The 12,808-nt window shown below is 44.5% G+C and overlaps 1 long non-coding RNA gene across 2 annotated transcripts; it reads left to right on the forward strand.

Annotated features, from left to right (window-relative positions):
* The first annotated feature begins 332 nt into the window (after positions 1–332).
* Positions 333–12,480, forward strand: LOC110340283. 2 transcript variants are annotated; one of them, XR_002382063.2, is made up of 5 exons: positions 333–560; positions 7,056–7,162; positions 7,652–7,847; positions 8,624–8,689; positions 12,388–12,480. It is a non-coding gene; the product is annotated as an uncharacterized LOC110340283 (long non-coding RNA). The 2 variants fall into 2 exon arrangements; XR_002382064.2 differs by lacking the exon at positions 7,652–7,847.
* Positions 12,481–12,808: the final 328 nt, after the last annotated feature.

Below are 12,808 nucleotides of genomic sequence, written 5' to 3' on the forward strand. Positions count from 1 at the left end.
AGCAAGTGCCTCCTTAACTTAGCTGTCTTTTGAAGAGTCAAGGCACAGTACCCACTAGCAGTAGAACAAAGCAAGCCTCTCGTGCAGCTGGGCTGAGATGCTGTCATTGCCATGCCCCAAGGCAAGGATTATGTTTTAATTGAAAAGATCAAGCTATCCCTCTTATTTTGTAGTAAACACCTGGGCCCAAAGAACTCCGCTGCTACAGGCTGTTGAATCAGCTGAGGTGAAGTGAAAATTCCCCAAAGAAATTTCCCAAGGTTCCTATTTCAGGTCTGATTACTCCTGACCCAGGTGAGAATTGCAAATTTATGCCAACACCTGTATTCTCCCAAATTGGAGCCTCAGCGGCGTGCAGGCCGATGATTTATGTTGTTAGAAATGACGATTTTTGTTGTGGTTCCTGTGTCAAAGCCATTTTTGCTTCCATAAATTTTGCTTTACTTAAAAGAAAATCAAAGGAACTGAAGTGGGCAAGTCTCTGGCAGACTCTCACAGGAAATGCTCAGTAAAATCAGAGATGAGAAAAGGCCCGTTGTAGGGAACGAGCAAGATTGAAGGTACAGTCAAAACACGAGCGGTTCTAGTTCTGTCTGCTGGCTGACTAGAAAGGAAAGGCCCCTTCCAGAGCGAGCATGCTGAGGAGGAACTGGTCGGAGAGCAGCAGCGGGAGTATGGGTGCTGCGGAGCGTGGGTGCAGCAGTGTGGGTGCAGCGGGGTGTGGGTGCAGCGGAATGTGGGTGCAGCGGAGTGTGGGTGCAGCGGAGCGAGGGTGCAGCAGTGTGGGTGCTGCGGGGTGTGGGTGCTGCGGGAGTGTGGGTGCAGCGGGGCGAGGGTGCAGCAGTGTGGGTGCAGCGCGGCGAGGGTGCTGCTGCGGGGTGTGGGTGCAGCGGAGCGTGGGTGCAGCAGTGTGGGTGCTGCGGAGCGTGGGTGCAGTGGGGCGAGGGTGCTGCTGCGGAGTGTGGGTGCAGCGGGGTGTGGGTGCAGCGGGGGGTGGGTGCAGCAGAGTGTACTGTCTGTCCTGTCTGTTATCACTGTCACTGTGTATCCCAGGAAAAATGTGGTTATAGTTTCAAGAGTGATCCACGGGTGATTATTATTATTATTGTTATTATTATTATTATTTATGTTGAGGCTGGACCTCACTGTCTGCCTTGAGTCCAGGATGTTTCTGAGTTTGTATTTCCCTGTGCCTGCCTCCCGAGTACTGGAGTTATAGGCCTGTGCCGTGTGCCCCCATGCTCTCTCCATCTTTTGAGATCATCGTATGAGATGTTCCCCTGGATTTGTTAGGTTTAGTTAGGGGCCCGTCAGTCCTCACCAGCCTACAGGAGCCCCCTGCACCTCCAGCCTCACTAGCAAGACACTGAGAGCCTGTTTGTGAATCTGCCCTCCTCTAACAGGCTTTCCAAAAACTGGGAGTTCAGTAGAGCAACGCTAAATCCCTGAGCAGACAGGTGCTCAGGCTACGGGCTACACCCATCTATCTGCACCCCTCCCTATCTCTGCCTCATAGTTGATCGGAGACCCTGCTGTTTACAAAGAGAGAAAGACACTACGACACTAGACACTACGAAGTGCCTAAGAGGCTGTAACTCTGACAGACTCCGCAGGTGCCTGGACTCAGGGAGAGTGACCTAATTCCTCTATAAAGGGCCTTGGCACACCTTAGATCACCAGACCCACAGACATTAGACAGCTATAGCACAGCTCCTACCGCATAATGAATCACTGTAAGTGGACTCGCCTTTCCTCCGCAGCTCCCCGCACATCCTCTAAGTCATACATGAACACGGTTCCCTCCTCTCTCCCTCATGCTGGAAGATGCCTCCCTCCCTCCCTCCCTTCCCCAAAGCTTCACAGTAGATGTGTTTGCTCCCTTTGGATGATCTGAAATCTTTTCAGATGCTCTTTCTGGGGTTAAGTAAAGCTGTGGTCTCAGTGTGTCCCAGTGTCCTCTATAGTATTGGAGACCTTATACCCCTTACCTCTTATACGTCAAGAGGAAACACCATGCAGGAAGGAGCAGGAAGGAGGAGGGACTAGACAGACAGAAGCCTCACAACTAAGAGTAGACAGAAGCCACACAACTAAGAGTTCTTGCCCATTCTCAATCGTTGTCTGTGCTCATAACGCCATCCCCTGGTTTTTTTTTCCATCGTTCTCTTTTATCTTATTTCTCTTTACTCTCTTCTTTTTTCTTCTTATAGCCTCTTGAAATAAATATGTACGTACGTATTAAATTTACTTTGAGACAAGGTCTTACTGTGTAGCCCTGGCTAGCCTGTAACTTACAATATAGATCAGGCTGGCCTCAAATTCGCAGGTCTGTTTGCCTCTGCCTTCTGAGTGCCCTGAGATTCAAGGTGTGCTCCACCACATCCAGCTTGCTTTCTAGAATCGGATGATGCTCCTATTAAGGACAAAGAGACAGTAGTTTGGGAGAAGAGCTAACGAGGAGTTAGCCATTATCAAAGAGCTTTGTTAGGAGAGAGTGTTTTTCACAATCAGGAGTGCTATGATTGGTGTAGCCACCAGGCTGTGCCCTACCCTAAGTTACTGTGTCAAACAACAGTTTTTCAGACTGTCCCTTGTCCTAGGAGACTGTTTTTTTTTCAATTTTATAAATTTTATTTAAATTAGAAAGTCTTATTTTACATATCAATCTCAGTTCCCTCTCCCTCCCACCCTCCCATGCCCCCCACCGACCCTCCCATCCCTTTCCCCATCCATTCCTCAGAGAGGGTAAGGCCTTCCTGGTTCCACTGCCAGAGGCCCCATAGACTGCCCAGCCCTCCTAGCTGACAGCCACGTTCAGGGGGCCTGTTTTGGTTGGTTCCCCAGCTGTCAGTCTGGGGTCCATGAGTTCTCACTTGCTCAGGTCAGCTGTCTCTGTGGGTTTTCTCAACGTGGTCTTGACCCCTTGGTCACTTAAGAAATAGAGATCTTTTTGTTTGTTTGTTTTGGGTGGGGGGGCAGGATTTCTCTGTAGCTTTGGGGCCTGTCCTGAAACTTGCTCTTTGAAGTCACAGAGATCCTCCTGTCTCTGCCTCCCGAGTGCTGGTATTAAAGGTGTGCACCACCACCGCCCGGTCCCTAGTAGACTGTTTTACAAGAAGTATTTGACCCCATTTTGAGGAAGGAGACTGATCACAGTTCTTGAGTGGACTCAATCTATACTAACTGCCTAGTACCCATCCAATCTGTTCAGTGTAGCCTGGTAAATGATTTATTCCTGGAGTAGGGAGGGAGCCACCATATAGATCTATTGTGTACTGAGCCAGTAGGAGCACATGGGTGTGTTAGAATCACGCCAGGGAAATCAGGCCTAAGAACCTGCCAGTGTGAACAAGAACCTGAAAGAAGCTTTGTCTACAAAGGCTAATTCAAACTTCAATGACTGCAGAGTCTGGAGCCTGATTACAATTCTCGTGGGCTGTCTTTGGCTCTGCAAAGGGCCGTTTGCCAGCCCTAACATCTTGGTACACAGAACCTTTGGAATGCAATAACAACAAACCCTTGTCTTCCACCAATTGGAAGGGCTAAAAATACTGCAGTGACCTCGAGGCCTATAGTTGAGATTCCCCACCCGAAGTACCCACCTCTGTTTCCACCAATGTGTTTTAAGAATGTCTTGATTGCTTTGTTTTGTTTTCATAAAAATTCTACTAAATTGCTTCCATGTTGGAACATTGTATTTGGGTGAGAGCAAAATCTATGTCTTTGGGCCATGGTCACTCCATTTTTTGGCTCCAGACAAAAACTACTTTATTCCCTTTGAGTTGGGAGCTATGTTTTTGCATTGCCACCAGACACACTGGATCAAGGAAAGCCTTATAGGTCCCTTGGATGGACCCCATAAAGTGATGGAGCCCCAACATTGACAAGGCCTGGCCTCACACCAGTCTACCGTCTGACACCTGGTTTGTATGAGAAGCAGTGGACGCCCCACGGTCTGTGGAGTTTCAGTTTACCGTGGTTCCCTGCAGTTGATGCAGCCTAATTGGCTGTGTGCTCGTCCTCCTGTTCACTTATAGCCCCTGATCTGCTGTTTCCTGTTCTGAGCTTCAGTTCAGCCCTCTTCATCATAGCTGGACTCTACAGCTTTGCTCTCAGAGCCTGGATCCAGCAGCTCCCTCCTGGCACTGGTCTGGTTTATATCTAACTGGTGAAGGTTCTCATCCCCTGTTTCTGAAAGCTTCTGAACCCTGTAGCCTCTTTAACTTGTATCCATTCTGAAAACCACATATATGTAGATAAATGTAGATATTTACTGTGTGACACATGATATAAAACTTAACATTAATAGTTGAGATTAGCCTGGCATGGTGGCGCTTGCCTTTAATCCAGTATTTAGGGAGGCAGAGGCAAGTGGATCTCTGTGAGTTCAAGGCTAGCTTGGCTTACAGACTGAGTTCCAGGACAGCCATGGCTACACAGAGCAACTATCTCAAAACAAAACAAAAAACCCAAGAAGAAAAGTTTGAGATTAAACAGCTGGTGTGGTGGCTAACTACTCCTAGCTTAACCTAACCCTAAATCTGACTGGCCTGAATTTACTTTGTAGACCAGGGTTTCCATGACACCCCTAATCATGAAGACAGATGACTCTCTAGACCTCTAGGACCTTTTAGATATATCCTACAGTATAGTAGTTAGTTACTTTTCTATTGCTGTTACAAAACACCATGACCAAGGCAACTTATAAAAGAAAGCATTGCTATTTTAAACCGGGCATTGGTGGTGCACGCCTTTAATCCCAGCACTCAGGAGGCCAGAGACAGGCGGATCTCTGTGAGTTTGAGACCAGCCTGGTCTACAGCTCGAGTTCCAGAACAGGTTCCAAAGCCACAGAGAAACCATGTCTTGAAAAACAAAGCAAAGAAAAGCAAACAAACAAACAAACAAAAAGCAGCATTTACTTCTGTGCTCAGAGAGTTAGAGTTCATGGTGGTGAAGCAAAGACAGGGTTGCAGGAACGGCTGGGAGCTCACACTCATGGGCAAGCAGAAGCAGAGAGAGTTCAACAGGAATGACATTAGGTCATGTTGTTGCTGTTCTCTGATTGATTTGACACTTCTCATTTTTTTTTATAAGCTTTACTTACAGTGTGAATTAAATGGCATCTGGGTTAAGTTGGGAATTTTAACCAATAAGACAATTTATTCATAAGACAATTCCTTATGTAAGCAATACAAAAGCAACTCCATGTAAATAATAAATAGTCATATAAAAAGATAGATTTAAAAAATAAATACTCTGCCGGGCGGTGGTGATGCACGCCTTTAATCCCAGCACTTGGGAGACAGAGGCAGGAGGATCTCTGTGAGTTCGAGGCCGGGCTGGACCAACAGCCTCGAAAACAATACAGAGAAACCCTGTCTCGTAAAAATCAAAAAAACAAAACAAAAAAATAAATACTCTGTACTGTTGGTTAGATCACATTTTAATCGCCTAGCAATACTTAACCTAAAAATCTGTATTTTTACAGACATGGTTTTTAATACAAAGTAGAAGACCTTTGATCTTGCTGTACCAGATTTCAGTCTTTTTCCTCCTCCAGTATGATATTGTTGGGAAAATTCCAAATTCTTGGGGTCCCTTATACTAGTAGTTTGATAGAGAAAGGGAGGAACACAAGTCTCTCTCTCTTAAAAATGTTATTTATTTTATATTTATGGGTGTTTGCCTGTAAGTATATCTGTGGACTGTATACATGCAGTGCTGGCAGAGGCCAGGATGGGACATCAAATCTTCTGGAAACAGAGTTACAAATGGTTGTCTGCCACCTTAAGGGTGTTGGGACCTGAATCTAGGTCCTTTGCAAGAGCAGGTCATCCTTCTAAGCACAGGGATTAAGAGGAAAGTGTGCTTGGGAAGAAAGGAAGACTTAGCCCAGAACATGAGTGCAGGCTTCTCAAAGGGGTGCATTCGTTGCTTTGACGACTGATTGTCTACATTCCACGTTGGTGGGTTTTGAAGCCATTATCATCAAAGGGTTACAAAGGTACCATACTTGACAGGATTATAAGTCACTGAGATGAAAAGACAGAAAATCCCCACTTTAAAAATAGCAATCTGGTTTGTGAGATTATCAGGAAAATATCTGTGAGAGGACTAGGACCCTACTGGCCACCGCCATACACAGACAGGCCTTCATCCTGGTTCACTGCCGTCTTAATATAAAAGACTTGGATGTGCATTGGCAGTTTGGTGGGACTCTTGTTCTCAGCTGCAGACAGGTTTCATCTGGGCAAGGGGTGCCTCCCCCTGCCCACATTCCACTTCTTTTGTCTTTCCAATGGTTAGTCTGGTGTGATCCCACACACACAGACACCATGGAGTTAATGCCAATACAGCCCCTTAAAGCCAGTCTAAAGCAACTAAGAGGCATAGAAGTAGAGGCTCTTAGGCTAAGTATACCTGGAATCCTTTTTGAATTTTCTGTCTGTTCTGTGGTTTATGTCCTAGCATCTCAAAAATTTGTCTGGATTCATTGCTGTTGTTGTTGTTGTTGTTGTTGGTGGTGGTGGTGTGTGTGTGTGTGTGTGTGTGTGTGTGTGTGTGTGCATGATATCTGTGCAGGGACACATATGTGGGATATTTGATCACACTGTGTGAAGATGTTTCTCTGTTTTACCTCATCTGCCTAAGGTACCTTCTGATTGGTTTAATAAAGAGATGAACAGCCAATAGCTAGACAGGAGAGGATAAAAGTCTCTGTGTCATTATTTGGGAGCTGGCAGTCCAACGAAAGCCCAGTTAAAGACATACATGGCACCACATGTATGTAGAGATGAGAGGACAACTCTGTGAAGTTAATGATCACCTTCCATCTTCATGAGTATTCTAGTTTGATTTGTGTTGCTGGGATAAAACACTGACCAACTTGGGAAGGAAAGAGTTTATTCGGCTTATACATCTACATCAGAGTCCATCACTGAAGAAAGTCATGGAAGTGGGAACCTGGAGGCAGGAACTGAATGAAGCAAGGCCATGGAGGAGCAATGCTTACTGCTTACAGCTCACTCCGTCTTCTTTCTTACAATTCCCAGGACCACCTGTCCAGGAGTGGCACCATCACAGAGGGCTGGGACTGCATACATCAATCAACAATCAAGAAAATAACACACAGGCGTGACTTCAGCCCTGCAGGATGGAGGTAATTCCTCAGTGTTTTTCCTCCCTAGTGACTCTAATTTGTGTCAAGGTGGCATAAACTAATGTAGGTTTTGGTGATCTAGAATAGATTGCTAAATGTGTACAGCAAACTTTATCCATTTTCCCTCATACTCACACTTTAAAAAATTTAAAGTCAAAATAATGGTGCTCAGGAAAAGAAAAAGCCCACACCTGACAGCAGAGATGTGGCCCCTCACGGTTGTAGCTAAGTGTCTTAACATTAGCCATATATACCACGTTGGTGGCTCTTAAATTATCTCTAAGGCTAAACTACTTTCTCTGGGTAAATGAGCTTACAAACTGGCTCTGGAGTGGCTTTGGGTGTGATGATAATGGGACTGCACAACAGGGTTGGAACATGACATTTTACTCTAAAGGGAGTTTCTGTGAAAACTGCAAGTTTGAGGCTGGGAGGCAGAAAAACTTAACCAGGTGCTATTACATTCAGTTCTTCATTATCTGCTGGCAGGTGTCGTGGGAATCTTTTTGGAATAAGTAGTCCTACATCAGTGAAAGTGGAAGAAAGCAGATGTCATTGGCAGGCCAAAGCCAGGACAATTCCTGAAAGGCCTCAGTGTCGGGTCCAGACTGCATTTGTGTTTTATACACAAAAAACAATGTGGAATGATCTTCAAAGGCTAAGGACACATTACCTCAGTTGTCAGGTATATATATACACAGCACTGTCCTTGAAAAATGACACATGGTACTGCTGCCTGTACACCAAGGCTCATCAGGTCTTGTGAGGTCACTGTCCTCATCATCTTAGTTTCTGAGTTTAAGCAAGAGAACCCACATGTGTAAGAATAGGAGCATAGCTGCATTATGGCAACACACAACAGCTGGAATGAACTAAAAGGAAAATAGTGTGAGGCTACCATCACTGAGTATGTATTGTATCAACAATGTCTGCCTAGAATACACAATTAAACCAAACAAACATTTACAACTTTAAGAAGACATCATTTTTTATCTGCTTGAGGACTTCTCTCTCTCTCTCTCTCTCTCTCTCTCTCTCTCTCTCTCTCTCTCTCTAAGCCAGTTACAAGTTCCAACAGCTTTATCTTTAGTGTTTTTTTTTGGAATGTTAAGATTCAAAAGGGACAGGCTTTATTTTGATAAACAGCTTCTTGACTTCTAGTCTGGTGGGGTAGGCCTTTATCAGGCCCAAGGAGGTGACCGTATACATCAGAAAGTATTTCTATTCTCACCTGGGATGAAGCTGAGTGACATCTAATTACAAGTCTTTCCCTTGGTGTGTGACTGCCCTGTGTAGCAGGTTCTGGAAAGGTTATGGGGTATGGTGCTGACACCTCGTCCAAGGCTTGTGCCCAGGATGTGCTAATCCAGGGTTCCCCAAGACTTCAGCCAAAGAAAGCTGTCTGTGGTCACAGCCTCCCTTGCTTGAGCAGAAATTTAATTCTGGGCATCTTCATTTCAGGGAATGAAAGCAAGAGGCCCAGGGAGGTCAACTCATTTACCCAAGATCAAAGAGCTTGTCAACTAAGTAAGGTTTGAACATTAGTTTTCAAAGTTTATTCTTTCCTATCACCACACTACACAGCGAACTAAGTTCATCCCCAGTCTTACTGAGTTGCTTGAAAACTACAGGGACCACTGTTTCAGATTACTCCAACTAGAGGAATATGTCACTTTGTTCCCCTTAAACTGTCCTTCGTGTAAATGGAATTATAGTGCCTTATTACAGAGTGGTCAAGATGAAATAGCTTATAGGTTTGTGTCAGCCAGGCTGTACTCTCACCTATGTGTGATATATTGAAAACTGCTTTTGCCATAAAAATACTATGTAGGGCTGTATAGATGGTTCAGCAGTTAAGAGCATAAATTGCTTTTCCAGAGGACTCAGGTTTGATTCCCAGCAGGACAGGTGGCTCACAACTGCCTGAAACTCTAACTTCTGTACACTTGTTCCTACGTGTGGGTGTGTATGCACACACAGAGATACATACACACACACACACACACAGAGAGAGACAGACAGACAGACAGACAGAGACAGCATAATTAAAAAGAAATCATAAAAATACCTTGCATACATTTGATGCCCCTTTGGACATTCAGAATGGATTCTTTTGGTAGGAATTTCCCAAACACAATGTGCAACCCTGATTCCTAACCCTGAGTTTGGGCATTTTTGGTCTTATTTGTCTTTTGCTTGTGTATTATGGTTTCTATGTTTATGCTTTTATGGGTCATTTCTCTCTCTCTGTGTATATGTTTCTTGTACTTCTTGTTATTTATGGGTCATTTCTCTCTCTGTGTGTATATGTTTCTTGTACTTCTTGTTATTTATGGGTCATTTCTCTCTCTGTGTATATGTTTCTTGTACTTCTTGTTATTTTTCCTTTTTAAGATTATGGTTTGATTGTTTCCTAAAGAGATAAAGAAGATCTTGCCTCATTTCACCTTCTCTGGGGTACCATGCATATCTCTCTTAGGATCCTTCTTGTTTCTCGGACTATCTGGAAGTGGGATTGTAGAATGGCACTCCCCTGATCCCTGTCTAAAATCCATATATGAGTGAGTACACACCATGTTTGTCTTTTTGTGACTGGGTTACCACACTCAGGATGGTTTCTTCTAGTGCTATCCATTTGCCTGTAAATTTCAAGATTCCATTGTTTTTTTTTTCTGCTGAGTAGTACTCCATTGTGTAAATGTACCACATTTTTTCTATCCACTCTTCAGTTGAGGGGCATCTAGGTTGCTTCCAAGTTCTGGCTATTGCAAATAATGCTCCTATGAACATAGTGGAACAGATGTCTTTGTTGTATGAATGTGCATCTTTTAGGTATATGCCTAAGAGTGGAATTTCTGGGTCTTGTGGTAGACTGATTCCCATTTTCCTGAGGAATCTCCATACTGATTTCCATAGTGGCTGTACTGAAATGGCACTCCCACCAGCAGTGGAGGAGTGTTCCCCTTTCTCCACATCCTCTCCAGCATAAACTGTCATTGGTGTTTTTGATTTTAGCCATTCTGACAGGATGGTATCTCAGAGTTGTTTTGATTTGCATTTCCCTGATTGCTAGGGATGTTGAGCACTTTCTTAAGTGTCTCTCAGCCATTTTAGTCTCCTCTATTGAGAATTCTCTATTTAGTTCTGTAGACCACTTTTTTTTTTTTTTTTTTTTTTTTTTTGGTTTTTACGAGACAGGGTTTCTCTGTATTGTTTCGGAGGCTATCGGTCCAGCCCGGCCTCGAACTCACAGAGATCCGCCTGCCTCTGCCTCCCTAGTGCTGGGATTAAAGGTGTGCGCCACCACCGCCCGGCTCTGTAGACCACTTTTTAATTGAATTCTTTGGTGCTTTGGAGACTTGCTTCTTGAGTTCTTTGTAGATTTTGGAGATCAGCCCTCTGTCAGATGTAGGGTTAATGAGTATCTTTTCCCATTCTATGGGCTGCCTTTTTGTCTTGCTGACTGTGTCCTGCCTTACAGAAGCTTCTCAGTTTCAGGAGGTCCCATTTATTAATTGTCGATCTCAGTGTCTATGCTACTGGTGTTATGTTCAGGAAGCGGTCTCCTGTACCAATTCATTGGAGGGTGCACCCCACTTTCTCTTCTAAGAGGTTCAGTGTGGCTGGATTTATGTTGAGGTCTTTGATCCATTTGGATTTATGTTTTGTGCATGGTGATAGACATGGATCTAGCTGCAGTCTTCTACATGCCAGCCTCCAGTTATGCCAGCACCATTTGTTGAAGTTGCTTTCTTTTTTCCATTGTATAATTTTAGCTTCTTTGTCAAAAACCAAGTGTTCATATGTGTGTGGGTTAATATCAGGGTTTTCAATTTGATTCCATTGGTCTACCTGTCTATTTTTGTGCCTATACCAAGCTGTTTTCAGGACTATAGTTCTATAACAGAGCTTGAAGTCAGGGATGGTGATGCCTCTGGACATTGCCTTGTTGAACAGGGTTGTTTTGGCTATCCTGGGTCTTTTGTCTTTCCATATAAAGTTGAAAATTGTTCTTTCAAGGTCTGTGAAGAATTGTGCTGGGATTTCAATGGGATTGCATTGAATCTGTAGATTGCTTTTGGCAAGATTGCCATTTTTTACTGTTGATCCTACCTATCCAAGAGCATGGGAGATCTCTCCTTTTCTGGTATCTTCTTTAATTTCTTTCTTTAAAGACTCAAAGTTCTTTTGATACAGGTCTTTCACAAGAGATACCATAATAGAGGGAGCCATTCTAGGCTTGAGGGGAGATCTGGCACTAGTGAGATCTCCAGAAATCTACAAGGATGACACCAACTGGCAAACTAAGCAGTAGTGACAGGGAGGAGTGATGAGCAAACAGGTCAAGACTGGGCTGGTGAAACCCAGAGAAACAGCTGACCTGAACAAGGGGGAAATCTTGGATCCCATACTGATGGCTGAGAGGCCAGCATGGGACTGATCCAGACCCCCTGAATGTGGGTATTAGTGAGGCAATCTATGGGGCTTTGGGTAGTAGATCAGTATTTATCCCGTGCATACAAATGGACTTTGGGTGCCTATCCCACAATGAGGGATGCTCTCTCAATCTGGACACTTGGGAGAGGGATGAAATGACACTCTAAAGTTTCCCCATGGAGGGCCTTACCCTCCCTGGGGAATGGAGTGGAAATTGGGTGGGGGTTTAGGGGGGCTGGTGGGAGGGAGCATCGTGGAGGGGAGGGAGAAGGAGCTGGGACTGACATGGGAAGCAAGCTTGTTTCTAATTTAAACATATAATAAAAAAGTGTTTAAAAAAGAGATAAAGAAGGCATGGAGTTGGGCAGTTGAGAGAATCTTGGAGGAATCTGGGGTACGAAAACCATGATCAGAATATATTGCATGAAAAATATTTTCAATAAGAAAGTAAGTGGCAGACACACATGTCAACAAATGTCTCCAAAAAGGCCACTTCTACACAAGCAAGGCACATTACCCTCAGAAGATTTCATGTTGTTGCAGCACAAGGTAGTCTATACTCAGTTCTCCCCAGTTGTCCTGGTAGTGTTCCTCGACAACTATTTCGTTTTATCCACAGTCCAATTCAGCATCACAAAAACGTTTAGCATTAAATCTTTCTTTTTTTCTTCTTAAATCTAGAATAGTCTGATGCCTGTTCAGTGTCTTTCATGACAATGACCTTTTCGAAGAGACAAATTACATGCTTTGTCAAGAATACTGTCTGTGTCCCTTTCTGTGTTCCACAGGGCACAAGAAGTCAACCTATCACTCACAGGGATGTTAGCTTTAATCACTCGGTTAAGGCGATTTTCTAGCCGTGAAGGCCTCTTTCACGTCAGTAAGTAATCCATGGATTGATTCTTAAAGGCAAAGGAATATCCTTAACCCTTTCCCAAGGAATCAACTGTTATTAAGGTGGTGGCTTTCCGCTCGCATAATTTCTCCTTCATTGATTTCTCGGGTGCCCTCCCTGTGACTTAACTTGCATGCTCTTGAACCTCCCAGCCGCTCATCCCCCGGGGCCTACGTTTTCTCACCCTGACAACTGAGAGTCCCCCTCAAAGACCTGCAAGTCATCCGCTAGAGGACGGCGGGGCCGGGAGTGACATCCTAGCTGGGGGAACGCGCGAGCGGACGCCACCTCCAGCCCTCCGCTCGCGCACGCCC

Source organism: Mesocricetus auratus, unplaced genomic scaffold (genome assembly GCF_017639785.1).
Source record: "Mesocricetus auratus isolate SY011 unplaced genomic scaffold, BCM_Maur_2.0 Super-Scaffold_100026, whole genome shotgun sequence".
Classification (NCBI taxonomy): domain Eukaryota; kingdom Metazoa; phylum Chordata; class Mammalia; order Rodentia; family Cricetidae; genus Mesocricetus; species Mesocricetus auratus.